At 39.6% G+C, this 16409-nt stretch overlaps 1 protein-coding gene and 1 non-coding gene across 33 annotated transcripts in view; both read right to left on the reverse strand.

Moving 5' to 3' along the window:
• The window catches only part of TMEM108 (transmembrane protein 108), a 344051-nt gene that overhangs the window by 191260 nt on the left and 136382 nt on the right, over positions 1–16409 (reverse strand). For 8 of the 32 annotated variants that reach the window (XM_077865132.1, XM_077865141.1, XM_077865136.1 and 5 more), the window contains one exon: positions 10546–10652. The exons of the other annotated variants lie outside the window; for them this stretch is intronic. The gene's annotated coding sequence lies outside the window, so the exon portion shown is untranslated. The remainder of the gene's footprint in view (positions 1–10545; positions 10653–16409) is intronic. 32 annotated transcript variants of the gene reach the window in all.
• LOC144294437 (U6 spliceosomal RNA) lies at positions 3024–3127 on the reverse strand. Its single transcript, XR_013361817.1, has one exon. It is a non-coding gene; the product is annotated as a U6 spliceosomal RNA (small nuclear RNA).

A 16409-nucleotide genomic window follows, 5' to 3' on the forward strand; every position in this document is an offset into this window, starting at 1 on the left:
ATAGCTTCCCCTCTTCCTATAATGGCACCAGCCCTCCCGTGTCCAATGGGGATTGGGAGTAGTCATCAGGCAAAAATGTCAGTCTTTTCATAGACAGTGCCTGGCACCTACTGGTCTGCAGTAATGCCTTTAGTTTCCTTATCACCATGTCTTTCTGGCCTCTAATGCTTAAGCACCAGGCTGGCCCCTTCTTTTACCTCCAGCAATGATCCCAGGTAGCTCTTGCCAATGCCCCTTTGTTCAGCTTTCTCTCAGCTCTGGCTGGCTGCAGACCCCAGAATGTGCTCCTGTACCACTCAGCCAGCTGCCCAATGGTCCACACCAACATCTGCTGTGATGTTTCTGCTTCTCATCTCAGCAACATTGCTGCATGACAATTGAGCTTCTCCATACTGGTTTGTAGAGCACAGTGCTCCTCCCTCCCCAGGCTCAATAAGAACACAAAGAGATTTCTGAGTCTGCAGCACTTCTCTGAAGTCTTCAGTATCCCAATACCAAAAGGTAGAACTGTGGAGATGCCCCACTTGCACACATTTCTGTCTCCCTCCCTCCTTTTATTTTCCTTTCTCCCATCTTTACCCTAGCCAGGACAGAGGCAGAACTTCTTTTGTTTCTCATATCATCTCTTCCTCCTTCCTAATTCCAGTCTCCATACTATAGAAGAACCTCGTGAGCTGGGCCCTCTAGGATTGTCTTCTCTATACCTACGGAGCAGATAAAATACTTTAATGGGCCTTCTCACTCCTTACTGCCTGCTTTCACACCCACTGTCGTGCCAGTCTCCTATGCTGAAGCCATAAGCCCATCTTAAGAATGATGTGCTGCAATGGGACAAGACTTAAAGGGAAGGAAGGGAAGATGTATTAGGGTGATATCTGTGAAAACATACATTTATTTGTTTTTATTTACTTACTTTTCATTCCAGAGTGAGGGTTCAAACATTCCTAACATTTTTGTTATTATTATAAAGCCTTCTCTAATTCTAGCTAAAGATTAACATCTGCCATTTTTATGAAGATGTCTGGACAGTACAGTGAAGATGCTGGTTCAAGAAAGGACAAAACTGACTTATGTGCACCTTTTACAGAAACACCATCTTATCAAGACATGTTTGGTCTGGGTACTATTACACAAGGAATATCATGCCTGGATTTCAGAAGACTTCATAGAAAGGACATCTGTATTCTGCATACCTCTAGCTGGGCCCTATGTTCCTGGGATAAGGTAAGAACGGTTTGCTGGCTGAAGCAGAAATAAATGTCTAAGGCAGTGTTTAAGGCTACAAGACTATTATAATATGGGAAGAAAATGCCTTACTATGAACCTTCAAATCAGCAGACATAGAAACTGCAATATGAGGGGTGCCTGGGTGTCTCAGTCAGTTAATCATTTGACTTGATTTCGGCTCAGGCCATGATCTTGGGGTTATGAGATGGAGCCCTGCACTGGGCTCCACAGTGAAAAGTCTGCTTGAGATTTCTCTCCCCTCTCCCCCTACTCACTCACGCTCTAAAATAAAACTTCTTAAAAAATTAAAAAACCAAAACTGCAACATGACAATAGTTTGCCACTACCTAATGACCCTGGCATTCCTAGGATTCCCTTTTCATCGTTTGCTAATGCATAGATGTGGCCCGTGAGAATTCTACGCTGGAATCTCAGGTTGGTCTCCCTAAAGGGCGATCTCCTGAGGTCTTTTTAAAGAACTCACTGATATGTAAGAACAGAGAACTCTCCGGGAAGACTCAAATCTATGAATTTTCCAAGAGAAAAACAAATTTTAATCTTTTGTATTCTGTTTAGGACTATGGGCCCTGAAGGGAAAATCTTACCTTCCCTCCCCTCAGTGCAGTCTGGTTAATTCATCTACAGTGGGAAGGAAGGATTCTGCTTCCATTAAAATTAGAATGAAAAGCCGGCAGAAGCTATTGGACCTTGACACATTTGACGGATAAATGACAGCCTGGTAGCAGATCAAGCCAAGGTGGGGTTGCCTAGGTAAGGTGGACTCTACTAGGTGGAGTACTAGGCAAAGATTTGGGGTTTAGAGACAAAGGCTATTGCCACACGTTCATTGTGACTTAAAATATCTTTGACTCAATGCAAAAAGACTTCTGAATATTTAGATTATGTTTCAATGTTTTCAGGACCCAAAGCATAAAAGCTGAAATTTAATTTCGGTCACTGTCAAACTACTTGTTAAGAGAACTTCCCAAGAGTGGACTCTGAACTGCTTTTATGTTGGTTAGCTGCTAAATCTCTATTCCAATGATCAGAGTCCAAGATTAATATGGTGATAATGAATAATATCTCTGACTGAAATTTGTACTTCTGGATTTGGTCTGCTCAAAGTGTAATTTTCTTATAGCAAAATCACTCCTTGAAAACCTTTTATATGTTCCACTTACATGGGCCTGAAAAGGTTTCTTTTTTTGCAATGGGGTCTTTCATAGAAAGATAATATCTGAGTCTAGGCTGTGGGAAGGGCAAATTTAGTGATGAAGTAACCCTAAACATTTGATATTCAGAAAGAATGTAGATTTTGCCCTCAAAAAGCACAGATCTAAGGAAGGAAGTTGTCAACTAGAGTGAAGTTAAACACACACACACAGTTTCCAGGTTCAGAGCAATCATAAGGAGCAATGTAGTAGCCCCTGAGTAGTTTCCTCTTTTCTTATGATAAAGAAATCTAGAGTGACAGGACACAGGTAAGGCCACTCAGGTTCTTTTCTGGAATAGGACAACTGATCACAGATGAGACTCCTCTCTACCTTTACTGACACTTGGTACCACCAACTTCCTATGATTATTTGGCTTCCTGTGTCAATAACTGAAGTTAATTTTCAAGCATATATTTAATAGATTGTCTTTATCTGAAAACAATTGGGAAAAGGTCACATTCTCTGAATAAAGAATAAATGGAGTGCTTTTTAAAAGTGTGTGTATGTGTGTTTCCCACCAGAACTGCCCAATATATCTACCATATAACAGCCTTTACTTCATATAGGATATTCATAGCACAGTCATAATGAAAGTAATTCTATGAATTTGCCTGTCATCCTTGAGCAGGGGCCATGCTAATCCCTCTTTATCATTCCAATTTTAGCATATGTGCTGAAGTGAGCACCATAATGAAAGTAATTTAAAAAAAATCTATTTCAGGGTTTTATTTCCTTTGTTAGCCAAATGATTCTGGAAGTGCCTGATTGTCTAATTCTACGAGATCCTCATTTGTTAATGTTGTTCACGTGACACAAGTAGTTCTCCAACAACACTTTCAACAACTTTGAATTCTAGCCTCGTAAACACTAAATGTTTAATAATTTCTGTGATAAGCAGCAGGAAAGCTAATGTTTTAAAGCAAGTTTCTAGAACTAGATTGCCCAGGGTCCAATCTTGGTTCTACCATTCCTATGCAACATGTCCTTGAGAAAATTACTGAACTCTCTGTGCCTCAGTTTCCTCATCTGTAAAAGGAAAAATGGGGATAATTGTAGCTTATAAGGCTGTTGTAATGGCTAAGTGCAAAACACTTAGAGCAGCACCTGGTACACAATAAACACTATGTAGATCTTGACTATCATTATCATCATCATCACCATCAAAAAGTCTGTAGAGTCTTTATTATTAGCAAGACTGCAGGTATGCCTAAGTTGTGGGAACTTTTGACACCAAAGTAGTAAATGAGACATTGAAGTAAATGAGGAAAGTAATAGTTCTCTATCAAGAAATTGTTATAATCAATCCATTTGTATCTCTTTTTTTTTAAGATTTTATTTATTCATAAAGTCACAGAGAGAAAGAGAGAGAGGTAGAGACACAGGCAGAGGGAGAAGCAGGCTCCATGCGGGGAGCCCGACGTGGGACTCCACCCTGGTTCTCCAGGATCACACCCCAGGCTGCAGGTGGCGCCAAACCGCTGTGCCACCTGGGCTGCCCTCCATTTGTATTTCTTTAAACTATTTTTTTTTAAACTATTTTCTAAATCTTGAGTCTTCATTAACAAGATAATTAGTGGCTTATGCTTGGCTTATTAAGAACATTTTTCAGAAAAAATGTAACTCACTCGAATTACATCCTAACTGTATGTAACTAAAGGGCATCTATTTAAGTTTTATGTTATTTTTCTTCATGCCCCCTTGCAGTGCTTCTCAATGTTTTCCCAGAAGAATACCTAATAGGAAAGAGCGCTAATATACACTGCCTCACCCCCTCTCCAATCCCACATTCTGGAGTCTTGAGTATAGTGGAAAGTGGCCTCTCTAGTCAGGAAATTTCCTTGAAGTCTCCTGTTCCGTCTTTAAAAAGAATGCACATTTTGCTTTATATTCTGTAATATAGCACTTGAATATACAATTTATATATCTTGAATATAAAAACTATGTCACCTTAATATAAAAATAATTTTTGATTTATCATCAATAAAACTTGATTATTTTGTCCTCAACATCCTCAAGTAAAACTGTGACTCTCTAAAAGCATATTATATGTATCTGTTTATCCTATAGCTTTGCTAACTTCTTTCACATATCTAGTAAGTGTGGACAAATGACAATAGTGGAGGCATAGATTAACGGAAAGCCAGCTAGCACCATGACCATCTGGTAGTGAGTTATCTAGATGTCAGGAGAAAGCTTGAACCAATGGACCTCAGGCTTACAAATGAGTAAGTGAAATAGTGAAAAGAATCAACTGATAACTAGCACACCTCACAGGGCTGTCTCTTGCTAAGAACACCCACTGCTTTTAGTTGCTTTAACTTCCATCAGTTACTTAAATGAAAGAAACATGGGCTAGAGTGATAAGATGTTTAAGCATTATCTACAAGTGGACAAAACAGTATAAAGATGATTAACCATGTCCAAAACGTACAACAGATAATGAATTTGTCCAAAAACAAAACCCCCACAATTTTGCACAAATATCTGTATTTTAGAATGTGTCTACTGGAAGAAGAATGTGTCTAATGTACTGGAAATACATTAATGAATAGATGTTTATCATGTTTTGGGGACCTCTTTCTCCACAGAAACACAGACTTTGATCTTTTAAAAACTGATTTTAATATTTTGACCATTTCTTTATTGAAGAAGTAAAATGATATTTAGCTGCAAGCACACCAACAATACCTAAATTATTTATGTTTTGATGACATTTTAGAATGTTAATGTGTATCTGAATATTGGATACATTTTAAATATGTTTACAATTAAAATTTTGGTTAACTACATTTTGACTAGTTTTGGCTTAACTATACTTTAAATTATCTGTGGTCTTTCATCTCCCCATTTATACCTTGGTTAATTGAGAGCTGGGGGATCCTGGAGTCAATAGAAGGGTTTTCAATAGGCAGCATCATAGACTCTTTCAATTTTTTTTTTTTAACTAAGTAGAAATGGAATGGTAGTCTAAAGCATTTGGGTAGCTCTGATTGCCTTTTATACAACATGGTTCTGTGTATGTATAGGTGGGCAGTGTGAATATTAGTTTTTCTATTATACTCATAAACAGAACCAAATGCTTAGTTTGAAATTCTTAAAATCTCTGAGGAAGCACACACTACTACTCCCTACGAGTAGATGGAGAAATAACATTATCTCTTTTCGTGAAATTTTAAGGAAAATGTTATTTTAATAAAAAAAATATGGGGGTGCCTGGGTGGTTTAACTGGTTAAGCATCTACCTTCAGCTCAGGTCATGGTCCCAAGGTCCTGGGACTGAGTCCAGCATTGGGCTCCCTGCTCCATGGGGAGTCTGCTTCTACCTCTAGCCCTCCCTTCTGCTAGTGCTCTCTCAAATAAATAAATAAAATCTTTTTTAAAAATATGAATACTTTGGCATATAAGTTAGCTTTCTCTCCATGTCTCCCTACTGCTAACATCAGAGGAGTATTGAAATAATGAATGCACTGTTGATAAATCCAAGAAAACAGAAGTATTAATATCTGACCCCACCGTTGTTTCTAGTACACCTTCACTGAGATGGCTTGTGGTTAATCAGCTAATCATGTCTTTTGTTCAAATCACTGTGTTTTTATTCACTGGTGTTAATCTACACAGCCATCTAGTATTTAATAGATAATTGCCTTTTCCAAGTCCCAGGAGCCTGAACAGGATCTTAGGGGGAAACTGAAATAGATATATCCTTGCTAGGTGAACAATTGACTGATAATTTTCAACTGGAATACAGATTTTGCCCCGTGTGACAATGAACCTGGAATTTATATGGGAAATGATGGTTCTGATACTCTTTAAAGTGACTTCCACTTTCCTTACTAGTCCAACTGACCCAGCATCTCCAGGGGTGAGACCCACAAAGCTGTAGTTCTACATGCTCTATCTCAGGTGATTCTAACATATATTTTAGTCACTGGAGTAAAATAGTCAACAGCACATAGTCCCTCTCCTGCATAGATAATATTGTAGGATTTTGCATATAATCAGTTTTTCTGAGGATAAAAGAAGTATATGCTTACTGCAGAAAACTTGAAAAATACAGTCATCCAAAGATAAGTCCAGAACCATATCCAGCAATAATCACAGTTAATATTCTATATAACCTGCAAATACTCCTTTTCCAAAAAGATTATATATGCAAGAAAGTTAATAGTCTTCTTTTTCACTTACCAATACATCATGAAGAATTTTTAAGTTTTTAGGACAATGCCTTTTCATCGATTTGTAAACTCTCTTTATAGTTAATGTTTTTAAAATGCTCTTCTCAGTTATTTTGAATCATCCAATGTGTACTGCATGTAAATCTGCCCAAGCCTATTCTCTCCTTGGTATTTATTCTCTCAGGAGAGTCCCAAGGGCTGTCTCTTGGGCTCCAAATGAGCAAAGCAGCTCTCACAAAGCCCCTTTATCTCCATGGAAGAATGATCTAGAGATTGTCCTCAATTCATCCCTTCAAGTCACTCTGCTCCTGCTTTTGGCCCTTTTAGGAGTGATATGAAAATATGCTATGTAAACAGAGATTGTTCTTTATAATAAGTTTGCAGTCTTTCCAGGTATTCAGTAAGATCACAGAAAAATGACTTTTAAAAGAAACAAGTGAGTCTCATGAAATTTATTTTTAGTAAGCACACCTTATAGCCTTCATATCAATGGCAGTTATGTCTTCACATTTTGTTAGGAGTATAAATGCATAAAAAAGCCTTTTCCCAAAGGATAATGTGCATTCCCCATCTATACTGCTCTGTATTTTTTTTTTCCAATATGGTACTCTGACTGGATACATTAACTATCTCCCAAGCCGACTTAAAAATACAGATGGTCCCTGACTTAGGATGGTTCAACTTGTATTTTTCTATTTTACAATGGTATGAGAGTGATGTACATTTAGTATAAATCATACTTCAAATTTTGATCTTTTCCCAGACTGTCAATATGTAGTACACTCTTGTGATGCTGGACAATGACCTGCAGCTTCCAGGCAGCCATGCGATCACTAGGGTAAACAACCAAAGCACTTTCAACCATTCCGTATCCATACAATCATTCTGGTTTTCACTTTTAGTATTCAACAAATTACATGAGATATTCAACACTTTATTATGAAGTAGGCTGTATGCTAGATAATTTTGCCCAACTATAGGCTATGTGTTTTGAGTATGTTTAAGGTAGGTTAGGCTGAGCTATGATGTTTGGCAGGTTAGGTTTATTAACTGCATTTTCAACTTACAATATTTTCAACTTCTGATGGGCTTATTAGGATCTAAACCTGCTGTGAAGATCTGTATATTTGTCATTTATAGTATTTTCCATAGAAATAATACTTATACTGTAAACAATTTAAATTAGCAAAAAAAAAAAAAAAAAGACTCCCACAGGAACCCCCTAATATATCCAAGGTTGTCACACTTAGCCACAAAACTTTGTCACATTCTCAACTGTATCAGCAATGCCAAGCACAGTGCCTGATACATAGTCATTAACACTCAAAAAATATTAAAAAGTTAAAAGTCTTGACTACATCTCGCGGCCAGTAAGGCGGCAGAATAAGGACGCTCAAAAACCCAAGACTCACTATAAGTTCAGTGTTCCTTCTATTATATCACACTGCCTCCTTCTGGCCTCTTAGGCTCCAACACAGTTCTTCATTCTCATAGGCTACTGGGTCTTCTTTGTTCAGGGATTTGCCAGTTGTTCAAGATATCAGGCTTTCTATACATGGCTCATGAGACTGCTGGGTTCAGGATTGTGTTAAATCATTGGTGTACTGCATTACCTGAAGAACTAGCCTTTAAAGGAACCAAGAAACACTTCATGGTGTCAGGTCAAATCAGGGAGAAATCCTTGTTCCCACTGCCCTTGCTATGACTTGACACTTGGTCTTTTCTGCTGAGATTAATAAAATTATTCTTGCCACACAGTAGAAAAAGGCACTAAATATAGTTCATGCAAAGACAGGCACATAAAGATGGTTTTGATGACTGTTCTATAATGTGATTTAAGAGATGAACTCTAATGCATAGAAAGGAGCATTATAAAGAGTTAATAAAACTAAGCATCTCTGATTGGAAGTCACAAGATGAAACCTAGGTAAGGATAACTGGTAACAAGCAAAATCCTTGTTTAGAATAGTGACAAAACTGAAAATCAGGAACTTGAGTCTGAAACACATATCTGTCAGAGAACAAGTCCCTAGTGTGGGACAGACTGGGGCCTTTGCCAGCAGCCTGAGCTTCGGAAATCTGGCAACCAGCGCTGATGGGACTCAGAGGGAAGTAAAAAGTGAGAGTAGAGGAGGATTGAGTAGAGAGAATATTGACTGTGTCAATATTCTCCAGACTTTTTAGATCCAGCCCTTTAGGAAGGCCAAGGGCTGAAATATGCTTCCTTTCTCACAGTCTTCTAGGTTCCAGCTGCCAATCCTTTTAATCTGGTTTCTGGTGCAGAAAGGGTTGGGGATCAGAGGAAGCATCAGGTGAGCTCCTAAATGACTGTCCCTAAGGCAGAGTTGCTGATGGCCTGGCTAGGGCAAATAGGAACAGCCTTTTCTTCCCTCATCTCTCCACGCAACCACGACAGCCATTACTATCTATAATTCTCTGCTCTCCTTATACTATCCTCCTTGATTCTTGAAGTATATGAGGAATTTGGGGGCAATTAAGCCATCATTGGTAAAGCTGGGTTAAGAAGCACTGTGCCATCCCAGGGGATCATGTGTAAGTCCTACACCTTTCCTGGCTCTAGCCTCCCACATTGTCATTTCCCTAATGACAGGAGGAAGAGATAGATAATGGCCATTTTATATGACAATTTAAGAGGATGGGCAGGAGGAAAAGGAAAGCAAGGCAAGAAGCCAGTAGCCCATTTCAGAAACAGGGTTCCCCTGCCCTCAACCTTCTGAATCTTTATTTCCCTCATGAATATTTATGTCCTTTGGCACTCTCTGGGGTGGATGGCAGCTGAAAGGCTCAAGACTGTGGCAGGTAGAAACAGAACTGACAGGCAAGCATTGCAAAGTAGGCAATAGCCATTAAATCCAAGTTCCTTGGATGCAGGATGGACTTCTGACCAAAATCTAGATGAGGTGGGAGAAAAATCCAGCCCCAGATGTTACAATAATGCCCACATTACCTTTTGGAAACCACATTCCCAGCCAACTATTTCATATGCTTCCAGAAATAAACAGACAAAATGCAGCTGGGAGTTTTGAGCTGTGCTACTCTGCAAATCATTTAACTGCATACAAATGATAGCTATTATACAGGCAGGATCCCCCAGAGAACTAATTTCTATTCCCAACTTCTCTTCTAACCTGATGAGTCAGTTAAGGTCAGCTGGTTGAGCACTGTGCTAAAGCAGCCAAGAGTTCAAAGCAGCAGCTTTGGCAGACCTGGCAATTTTGCTTCCTTCAGACCATATCTTGTGATGCTAAGGGTCTGTCTTACAAATGTGTGCTGGACCTAAGGGAGCCTAAGAGAGAGCACTGATGGCTCTAGAAGCCAGAACACACTGGAGAAAAAAGTCAGGAACAAAATATGGCTGACCCCTACTTTAGGAATCAGAGTCACTATTATGACTATATAGTAACATCATTCTTCATCTGGGTCTGCTTCTGATACCAGGTTCCTTTCTCTGCCTGTAACAGTTCCCCTTCCCTTTTAGGTGTGGTTTCTAATTCACAATAGTTAAAATAAATGAAGTTAACATCATCATCTAATCAGAGTCCATAAAGTTCTAAGTGAAGTGTAATTCTGTGATAATAGACATCTCCTCCTATCCAGAGTCTAAAGTTTTGTAGCAAGATACTAAAAACAAAAGACTTACCTTTTGTGTATTTAGTTCCAAATAAAAAGTTTGAGCTTCGGTGCTTCCCAAGTAGAGCTATTTCACAGTCTTTCTTAAGTATCATTTAGTTTATAATTCATTAAAATCTTTATTCAGTTTTCCCTTTTTTGCTGTACAATTAGCAGATACAAAATTGTTACTATGACTATGTCCAGTCCCCCCTTCACCAGCCATACCACCAGGTTCCAAGTGTGCCTGCTAGACTCCTGGCTTTTTGTTATGCTGATTCAGAAAATGGGTCTAGCACCTGGAGGCTCTCAGCCAGGTTACAGTTGTTTGAGGATCCTTCTTTGGTTGAGTGTTGGCAGGGAGACAGGAAGATAATATTGGTGAAGCTGCCATGAATGTTGAGTACTGTGAGCAATAGAGATGGCAAGACAGGATTTTACCAAGTGTTGTAATTGGTGAAAAATATACCCTCCCACCTTTGACATTATCTTGTGGGAGTAAAGATTTTAATTGCTCTCAGTACTACTTTTCTGAACAGCTGTTTCTCTGAATATGTCACTGCACAGAATCAGGACCGAATGGAGCCCCAATTATATTAAGGTTTCACTTTTTTTGTTTTTCTCTAGTATAAATAATAATATCTAACATTTATTGAACATTTTCTATGTCATTCATTTATTCAATAAATATTAACTGAACACCTACTGTATTCTAGGTACCACTGCAGGCACGAGAGAAATAACAACAAAAATAGGCCATGAAAGGTCTCTGGCTTCATGAAGCTTATTTCCAAATGAGAGTAGAGAGATAATGAACAAATAAACAAATGAGATATGAAGAGTGATAGGTAGCTACTTAATTGGAACAATTAAAGAATGCCTCTTTGAGGATGTTCAGCTGGAATTTGATGGTGTGAAGAAGCTATCATGTGAAGATCAGTGGATGAGCATTACAGAAAGCAGAAATAGCTTGTACACAAGTGCCAATATCAGCAGGTACTTGGAAGTTTAAAAAAAGATCTGTGAGTTGAATGAAAAAGGCAAAATTGTACAAAATGACATTTAAGATGGAGGCAGGGGCCAAATCATGTAGGGCTATACAAACGTGGGTGAGGAGATCAGGTTTAATTCAGTGTGACAAAATTCAGAACTCACTAGAGGTGGTAAAATACAATTTTTATTTTTAAAAGATCATACTGGCTTTTATATAGAAGATAGCTTTCCAGGGGCACCTGAGTGGCTCAGTTGGTTGAGCATCCAACTCTTGATTTCAGCTCAGGTCATGATCTCAGCATCCTGATAGGTAGCCTTACCTTGGGCTCTGTGCTCAGCAGGGAGACTGCTTCTCCTTCTCCCCCTCTGCCCCTCCTCCCCTCCCTACTCATGCTGTCTAGAATAAATAAGTCTTCAAAAAAAAAAAATTGCTTGGGGATCCCTGGGTGGCTCAGCGGTTTGGCACCTGCCTTTGGCCCAGGGCGCGATCCTGGAGTCCCAGGACCTAGTCCCACATCAGGCTCCCAGCGTGGAGCCTGCTTCTCCCTCTGCCTGTGTCTCTGCCTCTCTCTCTATCATGAATAAATAAATAAATAAATACATTTTAAAAAAATAAAAAATAAAAAAATAGCTTACAGGGGACAGGGTGAAAGCAGGAAGGTCAGTTAGGAGGCCATTACAGGGGCTCAAGTGATAGTAAGTAGCCTTAATGTCAGACATCAATCCTTTTGCGTGCATATAGTTCATTAAATCCTCAAAAAGTCCCCCACAGAGGTATATGAAATTACGCAAAGACCAGGACTTGGTATGACTGACCCAGATACTTAAGAAGTGGGCAGGACAGCTGGGCTGAGTGACTTGCAAAGAGAAGGCCAAGTCCTCAAAGTCAACAGAGATTTGAAGGCATGGCCAGGTTAGCAGTGACAGCAAGGTGTGGTCAATTGATTGGATCTACCCTGGGAGAAGCTCCATCAATTTTTCTATAAATGGTAAGCATTCAAAGGTGGCAGCCCAAAGCAGCTAGCCCAGCCACATTCTAGTTAAAGGGATCTGGCCACAGGGTCAGGGGTAAAATATTTTTAACTTGAGCCTGGGGCAGCAGTGTTCAAACTCTTTGGGATGAGTCCTAGGGGGCTCAGGGATTTCAGGGAAATCTAGGCCTTTTCTGGGGGTCTTGATGGCAAAACAGAACAACCAGTGGAAGCCCTTTTCCCACCTACCTTCCTGAAACTTCCCTTCCCATGACAAAGACCTAAAATCTACAGATAAGGCCATGGTGCACCTTTTAGATACCTTCCCCTTTCACTGCTTCAATTTTCACAAAAACTTCAGCTTCCTGCTGAGGCCAACATTTAAATGTTAAATGAGTGACACCAACTAAATGTGAACCAAAGTTAACTACTGAGGGAGTCCATATCTACTATATTAGGTGTTGAGTAAAGTTACCATGCCCTCCAAGTCACAAAGTTGGAGTAACTGTTAGTCTGTGTCTTTTCTTTCTCTCTCCCCCTCCCTCCCTTCCTCCACTACCCGCTTTCCTTTCATACTCTCCCCTCTTTCCTTAAGCCAACAGTGAGTCAATCATGTTAGAAAAAGCTTTCTTTCAATTTAAAATTCCAGATATTTAAATGGGTCTGGAGAAATGAAGAGAGAGGGGTTGGGTAAATTCTGGGGTCTACCTTGAAATCTATTTTTGCTCACATTTAAACAATGTAAACTCTGAGTTTAAAAAATTCTCACAAAAGACAACAACCTTCAAGCACTCCAAGTAATATTTGTTCCTTCCAGCAATAAGCAAAGGATAGAAATAAAGTAGAAGAGAACACAGGCTGGCAAGCCAAAGATCAAGGCTGTACTCAATTATTTGTGAAAACTTGAGCAAATCTCCTAAATCCTCTAGACCTTTGTTTCCTGATTTATTTAACAAGGGAGCCAGACCAGAGTGCTCCCTAAATTCAATTCAGTGCCAGGAATTTGGAAGATGAAGTGAAAAGACACTAAACCACTAAGGAAAAGGTTTTCTTCTTCAGTAAAACTGCAGAAACAACCAAGAATAAAAAAGGAGTATTGTTTTAGGACCAAATCCAACTCTTTGGTGTAGGATGGTTTATGAACTGGAACCACATACATGTTCTCACAATCTCACTGATCTCAATCCAGACCCACTAACAAAGCAAACAGAGTTGTTGTCTCCTCATACATATGATTCCACTGAATCATGGGAGCTCTTCTTCTCCCACTACATCCACTTTCTAGGAACTTTTCCTCTTGAATCATGGAGTTCTGGGAACTCATGACTTCATCAGCAAACACTGTGATTTCCTTGCATGTAGACCCTCATAAGGTTGAAGATTTCAACCTTAAACTGTAACCCACCTGAGGTGAAGTGGACCCTAAGACAAGCCCATTAGCCCTGGAGGATGCCTTCTGCCTCACAATGGCCACAAACAGTCCTCAGAAGCACATACTAGATTAATGCAAAGCATACCACAGGAAAGCACTATAATTTTTGACAACTACCAACAGAGAAGGTGACTGTGAATCAGGAATTTTGTTTGATTTCTGGCTTCCCCATTTTTCTTAGCATGCATTCATACTTGTAGTGATATCAGGAGTAAAACCATTCATTATACTCTGTGTTTTTGTTGGTTCTTCCCAAATAAAATGGAACAAAACAGAAAGACTTCCCATAGATAAAGTATAATTCAGAAGAAAAGTGGAAGCAGCATGAAAGCATACATAGTAGCAGTTAAAGAAAAGAGGCCCTAGAGCCATACACTGCCTGGGCCTGAATCCCAGATCTGCTACTATTAGCTTGGGTAATTCATGTAACTTCTCTGTGACTCAGTTTCCTCATGGAGGTAACAACAGTACTCACTCATGTGGAAGAGTGCCTGACCCTGACTTAGAGCCACTTAAGTGTTAATGATCACCATCTCCATCACCATCATCATCATGATTTCTTAAAATTGAATGCAAACTTGTGTTTCTACCTTTGGAAAGAATTATATCAGAATTATGCCAAGTAAGGTACAAGAATTCCTGAAGCTTAGGTAGTTGAAGAGGTAGATCCCCTTGAGCAGATGGAGAAAAGAGCCAATTAGAGCATGGATAAATGTAGCCAAGGAGAACTGAGAGAATTGCACAAGTGTACAAATGCTTTAAAATATCTAAATTACAGGAAAATGGGCTGTGGGAATTTACCTAACTTAATTAAGAAAACTAGAATAAAAACTAATGTACAGGTGGAAAATCACAAAGTATGTCATAAAGATGAGTTCCTACTCATCACTGTCAACTGGTAAGATAAGTGACATACTGAACACCATACCACCTGGATTAAATAGGAGAAAATCATAGAAGACAATCTATCAGAAATAGCAGGATGTCACAAGTGAATATTTGGGGAGAAAATGAGTGCAATCTGAGGAGAAATGAATGTTCTTCCCTTGTATATGGCAAGACTGCATTTTTGTTGTCCTTTGCCAGGTGATTCATCACATGCTCCAAGAGATACAGCATGCCTGTTAACACTCTTCCTATATAGGAAAGGCTGCTGATGTTTATAGACTGGTAAACATATCTACAAGCTGGGCTCTATGTTGTTATGTTAGCAACTTTTCACAAGCTTTGATTAGTAGCTGGTTGACTTTAGCCAGCTGTGGAAGAGGTCAACAGGATGGAGAAGAGGCAAGATGGTGGAAGTGTGGAGGTCCTAGTTTCATCTGGTCCCCTTAATTTAGCTAGATAACTATCAAATCATCCTGAACACCTATGAATTCAATCTGAAATATAAGAATGAATTGAATTCTAAAATAGAAAAGCAGCCATTTTTTGTAAGGTAGGAGTGCAGAAAAGAAAAAAAGGAGGGGATATATTGGAAGCTAAATGGTGGGGGTAGGGAGGATGCATAAGCTGCCTACCAGAAAGCAATATAGCCCTGGAGTGCAAAACTGGGACCTTTAGAAATCTACTCCAGTGAGACTTCCCTGCCTGAAAGGTGCTCAGTGGTGAAGTGGGGCAGAATCCCAGAGGGGACAGTGGGATCTCAAGATCCCCGGAGTCACAGAAAGAATAGGTGTGTCTGAGCCAGCATAATTATCAAGGACTGGAGAGGGGAAACTGGTTTAGGTCAGCAAGCCTAGCATGGGACTCTCAGCTTGGTTCACATAAACCAGGAACCCTGGCTGACAGGGTGACCACTCTGTGTTGGGTCCCTGCAAAGGACTAGACTGCAGCAACACTGCCTTCCTGAGGGACAGGCAGAGCAGATGTGCACGTGACAGGGTGAACGCTCTCCCTACCAGGGCACTGCAAAAAAGTGCACAAATAAGTGTCCCTCTGCCTTCCCCCAAGAGGAACGAAGTGGCCGCACACTATAGGATTGGAGCCTGCAGAGTCTGGCATGCCCATTTTTATTTTCACCCTCTAAAGAGGTACGGAAAGCCTTCAGGGAAGGAAAGTCACACACAGCAAACAGCTTACACTGGGCCTGGCCCCCCTGGCAAAGGACGGTAGGTACAAGTCCTCCCAGGCACAGACACCTGAGAATCAGCACAGCAGGCACCCTCTGGAAGACCAGCTGAAAGAACAGATGAACCACAAGTTTATTGACTGAAAAGGATTGTAAAACTCCAATGCTAGGAGGAAATAGTATATAGAACTCAAACTTTTCTTATGATTTATCTCTCAGCTTAAAATTTTCCAATTTTCCCCATGTCAACTAGTTTCTTATTTTATCAATTCTTTGTTTTTAAGTCTTTTTTAACCTTCATTTTTATTTTTTTTTTAACACTCACATTTTAGAGATACAGAATTCATTTTTGGCTTCCTTTCACTATACTCAATTTTATTTTTTGTATGTATGTTTTACTTTTTTATAATTTTGGACTTTAGTGTCTTCTAACACACAAGCCAAAATATACTCAGAACCAAGTGAATCACCTTATTTTGTCCACTCTGTAAGATTATATTCTCTCACCCCACCTCTCCCTTTTTTTCGTTTTTCTTTGTCCTTGTCTTTTTTGGTTTTGGACATCTTTGGATTTGTCTAGTGTGTATTTTGCTTAGCATGGTTGATATTTTTGATAGTGCTCACTTGTTCATCCATTCTTCTCAGGACAAAATGACTCAAAGGAGGAATTCACCACAAAAGAAAGAACCAGAGGTA

The sequence above is a fragment of the Canis aureus genome, chromosome 22 (genome assembly GCF_053574225.1).
Source record: "Canis aureus isolate CA01 chromosome 22, VMU_Caureus_v.1.0, whole genome shotgun sequence".
Taxonomy (NCBI): Eukaryota; Metazoa; Chordata; class Mammalia; order Carnivora; family Canidae; genus Canis; species Canis aureus.